Here is an 11,205-nt window from a genome sequence, read left to right on the forward strand (position 1 = left end):
GCAGGACCAATACATATTGCACACACCCTATGTAGGGCTGCACGATTTATCATATTTTAATCTCGATATATTATATCCACCTTTCTCGATTAATTAAAACTAATCGTCACGATATTGGCCCGGCTTGTTATTTATCCTGAAAACGTGTTTTTTAATTTTTGGCATTGTGCGTTATCTTGCAATTGCTAACAAGTTTCTTCACTAGCGTTTGTCATGGCTTGTGTCTGCCAGAATGTGATGAGCTTTAAAGTAGTAGTAGTAGTAGTAGTAGTAGTAGCCCTTTATTGTCGCTGGTCACGGTACCGTGAAATTAGGCCATCAACCTGTCCATAAACAACATAATACAAGTATGACAAGGGGAACACAGGAACAGGAAGACCAGGAATTGAGGAAGAAATACAGCATAACATGAGGAAGGGGAGGAGAAAAAAAAATAATCCCCCAGCTCCTTTGGAGTAGTACAGTGTGAGAACATGGAAAACACCTCAGCAACAAAAGCACATAATCAATACAGCATACAACACACGACTTTGCAACAGGGGAGGGGAAGGTGGGGGTCCGAGGTAAATCCCAGCGCAGACAAGCAGCCATCCGGTCCCGTGCAGCCATTCTCTGGCGCTGTTCACAAGACCCGCTTGTCACAACTGGCGGTACCAAAGCGGCCAGTGGCGAGGGATGGGGGGGTGTGGGGTGAATGCATAGCTATATATATTTTGCGTATGTTGGTGTGGTGGTGTTGTGTGTGTGTATGTATGTAAGAGTTCTTTTTTGTTTTATTGCAGGGCCCTGGGAGCCGCCACGCTGGCATTCAATCTAGGTGCCTAGTCCGCAGATCGTGATAGCGACACACAGCAAGTTTGCCATCGGAGACAGCCATTGATCAGGGTTCCCAGACAGATGGTAACAATCAGCAGGTTGTCTGTGGAAGTGGGGAGGTAACGCAAGAGCGTCTCCAACTGCAGTGCTACCCTTCCCGGGTAGTTGGTTGTTCCCAACAAGCCTCGCACACCCAATGGCCTAAGTGGCCAGGTGCTGGTAGAGGGGGAGCCGAAACGAAGATAAGATTAGCGATTGTGTTTTGTGTGTCCAGTTGGGTGCGAGTAGCCTGCCATTCCCGATTTACACGGTTACTCTCTTTGCCAATCCCGGTCTCCAAATCCATCCGGTTTTTCCCTTTGGCAAAGCCGTGGAGCTTCTCCGTATGGTATCCATATTGCTCGTTTAATAGTCCTCAGTGCTGACTGCGCTGCCCAATGCTTCAATCATGAAACTTGCAGAGCCTTAATGAGCTTTGGACAGCTGTTCCCGTTTTCCTGAAGTCTGCTTACATGACTACACCCAGGGGCGAAAGCCTAATCCAATCAAGCCAAGAAGACCTGTTATCATGGTTCCGAATAGGTAGATATATTCAATGTCCTCCATGGAAAAGAGCCACCATACACACACTTGCAACGTCCCCCCCCCACACTCATCCCACCGTTAGCCCCGTCGTGTAGCCAGCTGACGAACGTTCCTTGGCTCGTGGTGCATGTCAGTTCCCCCCTCTGACCCAAGCTTCTTCTTCGTTGAGAAGAGTGGTGTCATTTGCATTTGAGAGACTAGTTGATCAAATCCATGATTTTTTCAGTTTGGAGAAGCAGTGCAGAGAGAGTCTTTTCAAGTATTGGAACAATAGACGAGATGATAGAGCAAGCAGGGAAGCTAAGGGGGGGAGAGGGAGAGAAAATGCGTCCCCGCCTTTCATGAGAGCCAACGATATGTTTTTTAAGCCCCAAAAACAGAACTGGTTTGCTCCTTTAAGGATACAGTTTCTGCCTCTGTTGTTTATTTAATTTGTGCAATCTGGGCAACCCTGTGCGCTCACTCACGTAGAGTGGCGGAACAAGCCACTGACTGATGCATTGCGTACGAGAAACATACGAGTTTTAGGTGAATCTTCTCCACAGCGATAATTCTGCTTACATGAAACGTGTAATATATAGACAATGTGGTTTTTTGACAAGCCTTTTTGTGCTGTTTGTGTTACCAAATGTCCAATGATCAAACTTTCACTGAGTTTTCATTTCAATCATGGATCTATTGTGTGAGGAATAAATGTGCTTTTCCTGCCTGTGAACAATACAATGAGGAAAATTGTCATATCTTGGAATTTGTTGGAATTTAATTAAGAGTTTCTCAAGTTTTTAACCGTTTTCGTGTTGAGAAATGGCATGGCAATGTTAGTTTTTCAGCGTGTATTAAAGATCTTTTGAGCAAATTTACTGTGATGATCCTAATGGCTTTTTCCCCATTTGCAGAACAAATTGTGACTTAGAAAATGTAATGTGACATACAAGAGGACAACACACTAACCCAAAACCATTTGTCATTAGGATGGCACCCGATACCACTTTTTCCAGTACTTGCCCATACCATACTTTGATTGTTTGGTAACTTGCCAATACCTGAGTAATTTTTTTGTAATTTTTTTTCAAATATTGGGTAAGAAATCAAAAAGAGTATGTAAATGTAAGCTGGTTGAGTTAAATCTACCTCATTAAATAGCCTACAGCTCAAACCAACAATTTATTCAGACACCATCTCCGACCGACTGTCCTATTCTATACAAGTTTATCTCTATTTAGAAGATGGTAAAATATGACAAGACCATAGTTAAACGTGGTCAGAAAAATTCATCGTGAAATTTAGATACCTTTGATAGAAAGGTATGTAATGGAGTACAAGCACAACCCAAAAAAATCATTCCCACGCTGTGTAGTATGACAGTATTTACAACAACATCAAACGTACCTCGTGTGCCACCCTAGCCTTAATGACTGCCGTAGTCCCTCCTGCCATGCTGTCAGCCACTCATTCATGCAAACCTGAACTTCCGTTTTATCCACCAGCATTTGTTTGAAAAATTTTTTTGGGTATATTTTGGCACAGGTTACTTTATTTTGCTATCCTCATTTATTTACATAAATGAACTATAATTCCTGCACCACGCGTAACAACAGTAATCAGTATCATTGTTATTTTCACAACTTAATTATGCCCCATTAAAATATATTTTAACAAAGTTTTTGTTTACTTTCTTTGTTCATGCTTTTGCTCTATGGTTCTTCATCTGTAATTTTAATAGCCATTAGAGCTGCTCCAATTGCGCGACTTAGTCCCTGTAATGACGCGCTTTGCTGGTAATAATCAGAGTGAACCACTCGTTATAATCTCCTGTGTTTAAATCCACACAATAGAATTCGCGTTTTGTGGTTTTTATCTGAAACGGCTGCATTTATATTCCAAAAGCCACTCATATCAATTCAGAACCACTCCTAGCAAGCAACACACGCGCAATGACACGTGCATGATATTTGTACTCGATGTTGCAACGAGAGGGACAGTAACCTACTGCGAGCTAGCATTTTTTTCCAGGGATTTCAGAACAGCCGTAACAGATATTTCGTCATCGGGCATGCGTGGCTTTTGAAATTGCATAGGGCCACGATCAGGCGCATCATTGGGAGGGAAATCCGTGTTGCTACAATTGCTTCACATAGCGTTACTTCTCCGAGATCTGGGTGTTTTCATATTATTTCATACTGCTATACAATTTAGGTAACCTTCTGCGATCTAGGGTGTTTGTATCAATTAATTTCACATTCATACACTGTTAAATTACTTAACACTGTTATAACTTTCAATACCTGGTTTTTAGATCTCTGTTTTCATGTCAAATTACATTTATACAGTTATGGCTTCCTATGACCTTGTGTCCTGATCGTTCCATGTTCACAAGATACTATCGCGTACTGAACCTTCACATCCATTCTAATCATGAGTTTCTATCACACAAGACAAGTCTGCATTAAACCTCAGATTTTATTCATCTCCAGTATTTTCCAAAGCCCACCTGCTGTGGAAAGAAAACTCTTTATTATTCAATTCCATCCTAATTGATTTACACAGAAAGAACATAGATATTTGATAATGTTGGAAGGACTGGTTGCTCAGGGCTTACAGGAACGCTTCTGAGTATATCTCCCAAACCATCACTTTCTGAAGAGTGGCTTGTCACATTACAGAGAAAGGAATCATAGAGAAATTAACCTTTATGTACATAACCTGGTTTAACTTTGTATTAGCCTACACTTAATGTATTTTAACAGTGGTTATTAACCATCATTACTGTAGGATTGGTATAACTACCAACCAGATGGCGGCACTCCACACGCGCGGCTTCTCTCTGTCCGCGAATGGTGTCTTTCGTGTTTTTTTGTCTTGTGATGTCGCAGTGTTTTTGACGTCGTTCATCGCGTCTACCTGTCCTTTAAGGCCGCATACGTCGGCGTTTTCTGCTGGATTCCGGCAGAACCGCATTTTTAAGTTAACTCCGTGCAACCGCGGGAAACAGCTGCGAGATCTCGGACTGCTCCTCGAGGCCACATCATCAACCGACCCCACTGCTGCTCTCCCCAAGCTGAGGCGCCCACCAAGCGCGTAGAGAAGCATAAGAGGGGTACGCGTGGAGGTATCCGGCTGGCTAATGCTAACCCACCCAAGCCCTCTACCCCACCATCGTTCTGGCTAACTTATGCTCTTTGGACCATAACAACGGGACCTTCATCCGATTACTACCTGACGTTCATCTCAAAGGACTGTACAAGACTGTTTGTTTTTGGGTTCACGAAACATGCTTAGTCACAGCGTCCGGACTTGCCGCCATTCAGCTTGACCAGCGTCCGTGCTATCGATACGACAAGAGTCCTCTCGTCGCGTGAGGAAAACCGCTCGGCGGGCTTTGTGTTTACCTCAATGACGCACGGTCCCGCGATGCTGTTGTGATCTGAAACAACTGCTCCCCCATGGTGAGTTTATATTATTAGTGCTGCGTTCTATCTGACGCGAAATATACTGCCATATGCTCGTTATAGCAACAGGACTATTGCACTAAATGAACTGTACCAGCACATCATTGAGCAGCAGACTCGCACACCCTGATGCTTTTCTCATCATGCTTGATTTCAACCATGCTGACTTAAAAAGAAGATGTGTTTCCAAAAATACACCACAGATAATTTTCCACAGAGTAAAACTTTTAGACCTTGTTTACACCCCACAGAGAGGAGCTTTACAAAGCTGTCCGGAAGCCACCCAGAAGCCGTGATGACAGTGGAGGTCTACATACTCCTGGAGACGCGGAACGCTGCCGTCATAGCTGGTAGAGATTGGGGGTGGGCCTGAGAACAGCCATGGCCACCTATCCCGCGGCATCAGAGAGGCTAATCAGACAGTAATCCAGGAGGATAGCCAACACAAGTCAGTGACAGCAGAGACACTCGGAGCCTGTGGCAGGGGTGCATACAGACCATTACGGACTACAAGCCCCCACCACTGACCTGTGACAGCAACATCCTCTGCTTGAACGAGCTGAACCCCTTCTGCGCTCGCTTTGAGGCACAAAACAGCTCCACTGCACGAACGCTCCACCTCCTCCCAGGTGACCAGTGATGAGCTGATCCCAGACGCCTAGGAATCCTCAGCAGGATCATGCATTCCAAGCTCCGGACCTGACACATTCTGGCTGTACTGAAGAGACTGTGCAAGCAGAACTCACTGATTGTCTTCACAGACTTTTCTGCAACATCTCACTTAGTCAGGCTGATTTTCCCACATGTTTCAGACTACCACCTCATTCCAGCCCGAATAAAGCCATCTCCATCCTGCTTCATGACTACCGTCCTGTTGCACTTACCCATCCTCATGAAGTGCTTCCTAACGGCTATTCATGCAACCATAATCCAAGTCTGGGCCCTCCCCCTCCCTGGCCCCATATCCATTTTGCTATCGTCCAAACGGTCGAACCGATGAATGCCATCTCCACTACCCTCCACTCCGCACTCAATCATCTAGAGACAAACGACTCATACGGTCCAAATTGCTGGTCCTAGACTTCAGTTCCAGCATTCAACACAATCACTCCTCAACAGCTCATTCACAACAATGGTCGAGCTGGGGCGCAACACTTCTCTGTGCAAATGGCGGTTCGGATTTTCGGACTGTGAGACCTCGGCAGTTACGTGTCGGGGCGGCAGCAACACATCCAGCACCATCGACATGAAACACGGGGGCCCCCCAGGATGTGTGCGGAGCCCCCTCCTCTTCACCTTCTGCCTGAACCCCGAGCTGCCCAACCGTCACACAACTCCACACTCTTCATCAAGTTTGCCTGATGACCCGACTGTCGTTGGGGTTCATTAGCAACAGAGCTTAGACAAAACATCAGGAGCGGGGTGAGCCGCCTGGCCGTGTGGTGCAAGTGACAACAATCTCTCTGCTGAACCGTGGAGCAAGATGAAGGAGATTGTTGTTGACTTCAGGAGAGCGCACCATCAGCATGCCGCCTCTGACCATCAATAGGTGAGACTGATGGATCGCGTGGAGCAGCACCAACTTCTGGTGTGCACTCACAGAGGAACTCTCCTGGAATGACAACACTGCAGCACTGGCCAAGGAAAAGGACATCCAGCAGGCATCTACTTCCTACCGCAAATGAGGAGCGCCAGAGCCACAACCCCCATCTATGTCCACCTTCTACAGATGCACCATTGCGAGAGCATTCTGAAACCGCTGGCATCACTGTGTGGTATGGCCCCTGCAACCGCGTCAGCCGGAAGAAAGACTCTGCAACGTATAGTGCGAGCAGCTGAGTGAGGAAGGCCTCTTGTGTCCTCCTCTCCCCTCCTCACAGGACATTCACGGAACCCGTCTCACCCGCAAAGCCCTCTCTGCATTGCAGGTGGATCCTACTCACTCTCTCCCAGCTTCTTCAGTCTGCTGCCATCAGGGAGGAGACTGCGGAGTCTCAGGCCATGAGCCATCAGACTGCAGGACGCTTCATCCAGCAGGCTGTCCGGTAAGTTGACCTCGCTCCCGAACTTGCCACCCATCCTTACCTTGCGCCCCCGCAATCCACTGAACTATGAACCTCCCCAGAATCCCACATCCCCAGGGTCTTCACCCCCCTTCCACCTAACATAACGATGACATCAACCATTCACTTGTGCAGTCAGTGGTCCTGCTCACTTTACCTCCTTGTCATGACCATGGAACGGACGTCATTCTGCCACCTCATCATTCGTTTTAAATAAAATAACTGCTCTTGAGGTCCTTTGTCACTGTAATCAGACTGATAAGCTTTCTTTATGCTAAAATCTTTTTATCTGTCACTGTTTTTTCAGCTGTTTTGCACTGCCTATCTGCCATGTGCCTTGCGCTGCTTTTATTTAACTTTATTTATATTTTATTTTTTTATGTATGGTCTTTTTTTTACATCCCTTATTGATAAGTTATATCTTATATTTTATATTTGATCTAGATTTTTTATGCTCTACTGTTAGTGTTACTACAACCAAAACAAAAAAGATCTTAATACCTTTTTTTGTAAATTAGTAATTGAAGTAGCTAAACCACGGGTTAATTTGCGTACCATGGCTACACGAACCATGATTTTTTGGTGTTACATTCTTGTTAAACCTATGGCTAATTTTTGAGGGCACGGTAAAGTCAGAGAGCATATCATATGCATGTGGTTGTTACAAAATTTATTTCTCTGACATTAAAACACGTTATTAACGTCAACAGGCAAAAAAGTGTCACATGATTATGATGTGCCTGAAATGATGCACGGGCTTCGTTTTTACTTTTTTTGCCATATTATTTTATTATTTTATACCACAACAGCAAACATCAGACCGCCCCCAACCCCCAAACAAAACCAACAACAGCAAGCCCCGACCAGTTGAAAAATTTCACAAATACCTAAATAACCATACGTAAAATGAATATAAATCATGCAGGGGACAGGGAAAAAATCCCAAAAATCATAACATAACGATCATTACTATAAATAGTATATAATCTTTAAGTTCTACTATTATGTAAATGTGGGAGGAGGGACCCCAGATCTTGGAAAATTAAGAGACTATTGCTCGTTCAGACGAATTTGTTCAAGGTTAACACAGAGACCATCACACAAGCCATTTCTGAAAACATGGGGAGCAGTTGTTGCCCTCCTGTATATAATTTCCTTGGCTACAACCATGCCCAACTTAAATTCCAACTGCAAATGATCAGCAAAGAGGAAGTGGCGTCAGAGTAAAAACAAACAAAAAAGGCCAAAATGGCCAATATCCATGTCAGGAGGAGAGTCATGATCAATATGCCATGAATACCAAGAGAAAATATCTTCCCAATATCTCTGGAGTTTCAGCAGAACCAAAAGCATGAGATAAAGTTCCCTTCAGCAACTGACATCGATCACAACATAGGAGACACAGCTGGTATTTGTGGAGTCTGGTTTTAGAATACTCAGTCTTGTACATTTTTGAACTGAATTAATTGAAGTCTTGCATTGATGGAACAGCTATGTTTTTCTCTTCAAGATTTCAGACCTATGTTATCAGATAGCTGTAACAGCCTCCTTTTCCCAGGCTACCCTAAGATAGTCAAAGGATGTTTATGACCTGTGTCGCTACAGGGGACAAATTGGTGTGAAAAACCATGCCGAGAGTCGGGGCTGGCCGCCTAGATTATATAAACAATGATCATTCCGGCTGAATCCTATACACAGAATAAGGTCTGCTGAACATAATGAGCGAATCTGCAAGTAACGAAAACAAATGAGAAATGATTAAGAAATTTTACTCAGAAGATTATCAAGGAGGAAAAGGAACCATCTGGTGTAAACGTCGTTAAATGTGGAAAGACCCTTAGTATTCCACACTTGAAAGGTTCTATCACTCAAACGGTGGTAAAATATGATTCTCACAAATGGGAGAATGAGAGGCATGTGACACCAAGAAATTTCTTAACTTGTTTGCAATACCTTAAAGAGCTTATGCACAACAAAATTTTAACGTGATGTTTTATTTCCAGGATAACTTAGTTCTACATAATCAAGCAGGGAGAGAGCTTTATGTTTGACCAGAATGAGATTCGCATAAGAATCCAGCTAGGAGTATGTGCCGCATTCTGATCATAACAAGGCGAGCTATGATTCCATAACATCCAAGAGCCCCTTACATTTGCTGCCCACAAAAGTTAATGTTGAAAATCTCCTCCTCTCACTGGCATTGCCAATCACCCAGCTCCTTTTGATTTTTCTAAAGAACCTTAGAGATGCGATGTGCCTTATAGCCCCCAAACAAAAGAGAAAATTATAGAATCTAGGTTTCTAAAGAAAGACGTTGTTGTCAGATAGATGGGTAAGAGTTCGCCAAACAACGCCATAGGTAAAAATCTTGGAAGGGACCACCATTTTTTATAGGCATTAACACGACCCAATTAGAGACAGTGGCAAAACCCTCCATTTTTTCAATGGTAGATTTCAGGGTCCTTTTTGCAAGCCAAAAAATTAATCTTAAAATATGCTCTTTTGGAATCTGTAGAAATAACCCATCCCTAAATAAGTAAAATGATCATGAACAATTTTAAAAGGGATGGACTCTAAAAAATTATTAGGAACATTACTGCCAAGAGGGGATGTAATTCTTGCTGTCCAGTTATTTGAAAGCCAGAATATAATTTGAACAAAAAAATATTGGTTTATCAAGTCCATTAGGGGGGGTAAATGCAATCAAACAGGATCTTTTAAGAAATACTAGCAAATTCATCTGCAAAAGCGGAAAGTTCTGGTCTCTACATACCCGATGTGTAATGCAACAAATTTGAAGAATGATGTCCGAATGCTTATAGCCAGAGGCTCCAGAGCAGAGCCAGATTACATAATAAAGGACTAAGGCAAACACCCCTGCCATTGTCCCACGATAAACGAGGAAACATATGTCCGATTTATCCAGATGTTGGTAAGTATTGTCGGATTTTGGGTTTGCATAAGCATTCTTAATGTATGTAATACACCCTAAAATTTTTAACTAAACATAACCCAAAATTATCGAGTACTAAATATATCAATATCATAGCCCGCCCACTCTATCTGGTCAAAAGCCTTTTCGGCATCAATTAGATAATGGGCAGCACTATGACTGAGAGTCTACACTATACATAACATTTACAGGACATATCGAACATGTTGAAAATAGAGAATCTACCCAAAATAAAACAGTCTGTTTCAGTGATGAATACATGAGGTCATAATGTATATGCTTCAGACGGCTAGCCAATACGTTGGCAACAATCCCCCTTCTGTCACGGTTAAGCAAACTCAATGTCTCAAACTGGAAGATCATGTCAGCCCTGTCTTTTTTCAATAATAAACAAATGTTTGCCGCGTAAGGAGAATCAGGGAACAGTTTTTATTTTTAAAAGAATGAGCTATCTATCATTCTAAGTAATAAGTGGTGCAATTATATCTGCATACGAGCCTTTGTAGAATTCGATACAAAACCCCATCAGATCCTGAAGGCCTTTACCCCCCCCAAAAAAAATTTGGAAAAGATTCTAATAGCCTTCAAATTTCTTCAAGTGTGAACTTCTTATCCAGTTCCTCTCTAGCGCCTTCACCAAGCTTTTGGAACACACATAGAATCAAGAAAACAGCAGTAATATCTGATCGAGGACATTGCATTTTGACGTAACAAGATTCTTATAAATTCCAAGAACCAAGCATTCATTTCTTTTGTTTAGTTAGGACCCACCCGAGCTAGACTTAATTTGAAAATCGCTCGGTTGGCCTGCATGCCGCTTAGTTGCCGGAACTAATCTTTCGGTTTGTCACCCATCCTCAAACTGGTTTGCCGTTTAATTTTAAGAAGCATATTGCTTGTCCTGTTCGCTCAAAATATTGTTGTACTCATGTATTTCAGTTTTAACATGGCATTAAGATCAGGACTGAGATTTGGACAATCTATATGCCTGCTCCATGGCTGGAAGAAGGAGGCTTCAATTTCAGCCAGACGTCTGCGTTTTTCTTTCTTCCTGCTAGCTTCATATGCAATTATATTACCCCGCTACTACCTTAAAGGTCTCCCAAAGAATGGAATCAGACACATCCCCTTTGTCATTGAATTCCAGAAACTGCTTAATGTTAGACGAAGTGTATGTATTAAAATTGCTCCTGTAATAATAAACCAGGGTTCAAACGCCAGCAGTACTTAGACTGAGAAGAGAAAGCTTAAACACCATGGAAATCGGGCTATGGTCAGAAATTATAATATTATTATACTTAGTCTGTATAACATTAGAAATAAGTTTAGAGTCAGCAGA

This window comes from Cyprinus carpio, unplaced genomic scaffold (genome assembly GCF_018340385.1).
Source record: "Cyprinus carpio isolate SPL01 unplaced genomic scaffold, ASM1834038v1 S000006485, whole genome shotgun sequence".
NCBI classification, from domain to species: domain Eukaryota; kingdom Metazoa; phylum Chordata; class Actinopteri; order Cypriniformes; family Cyprinidae; genus Cyprinus; species Cyprinus carpio.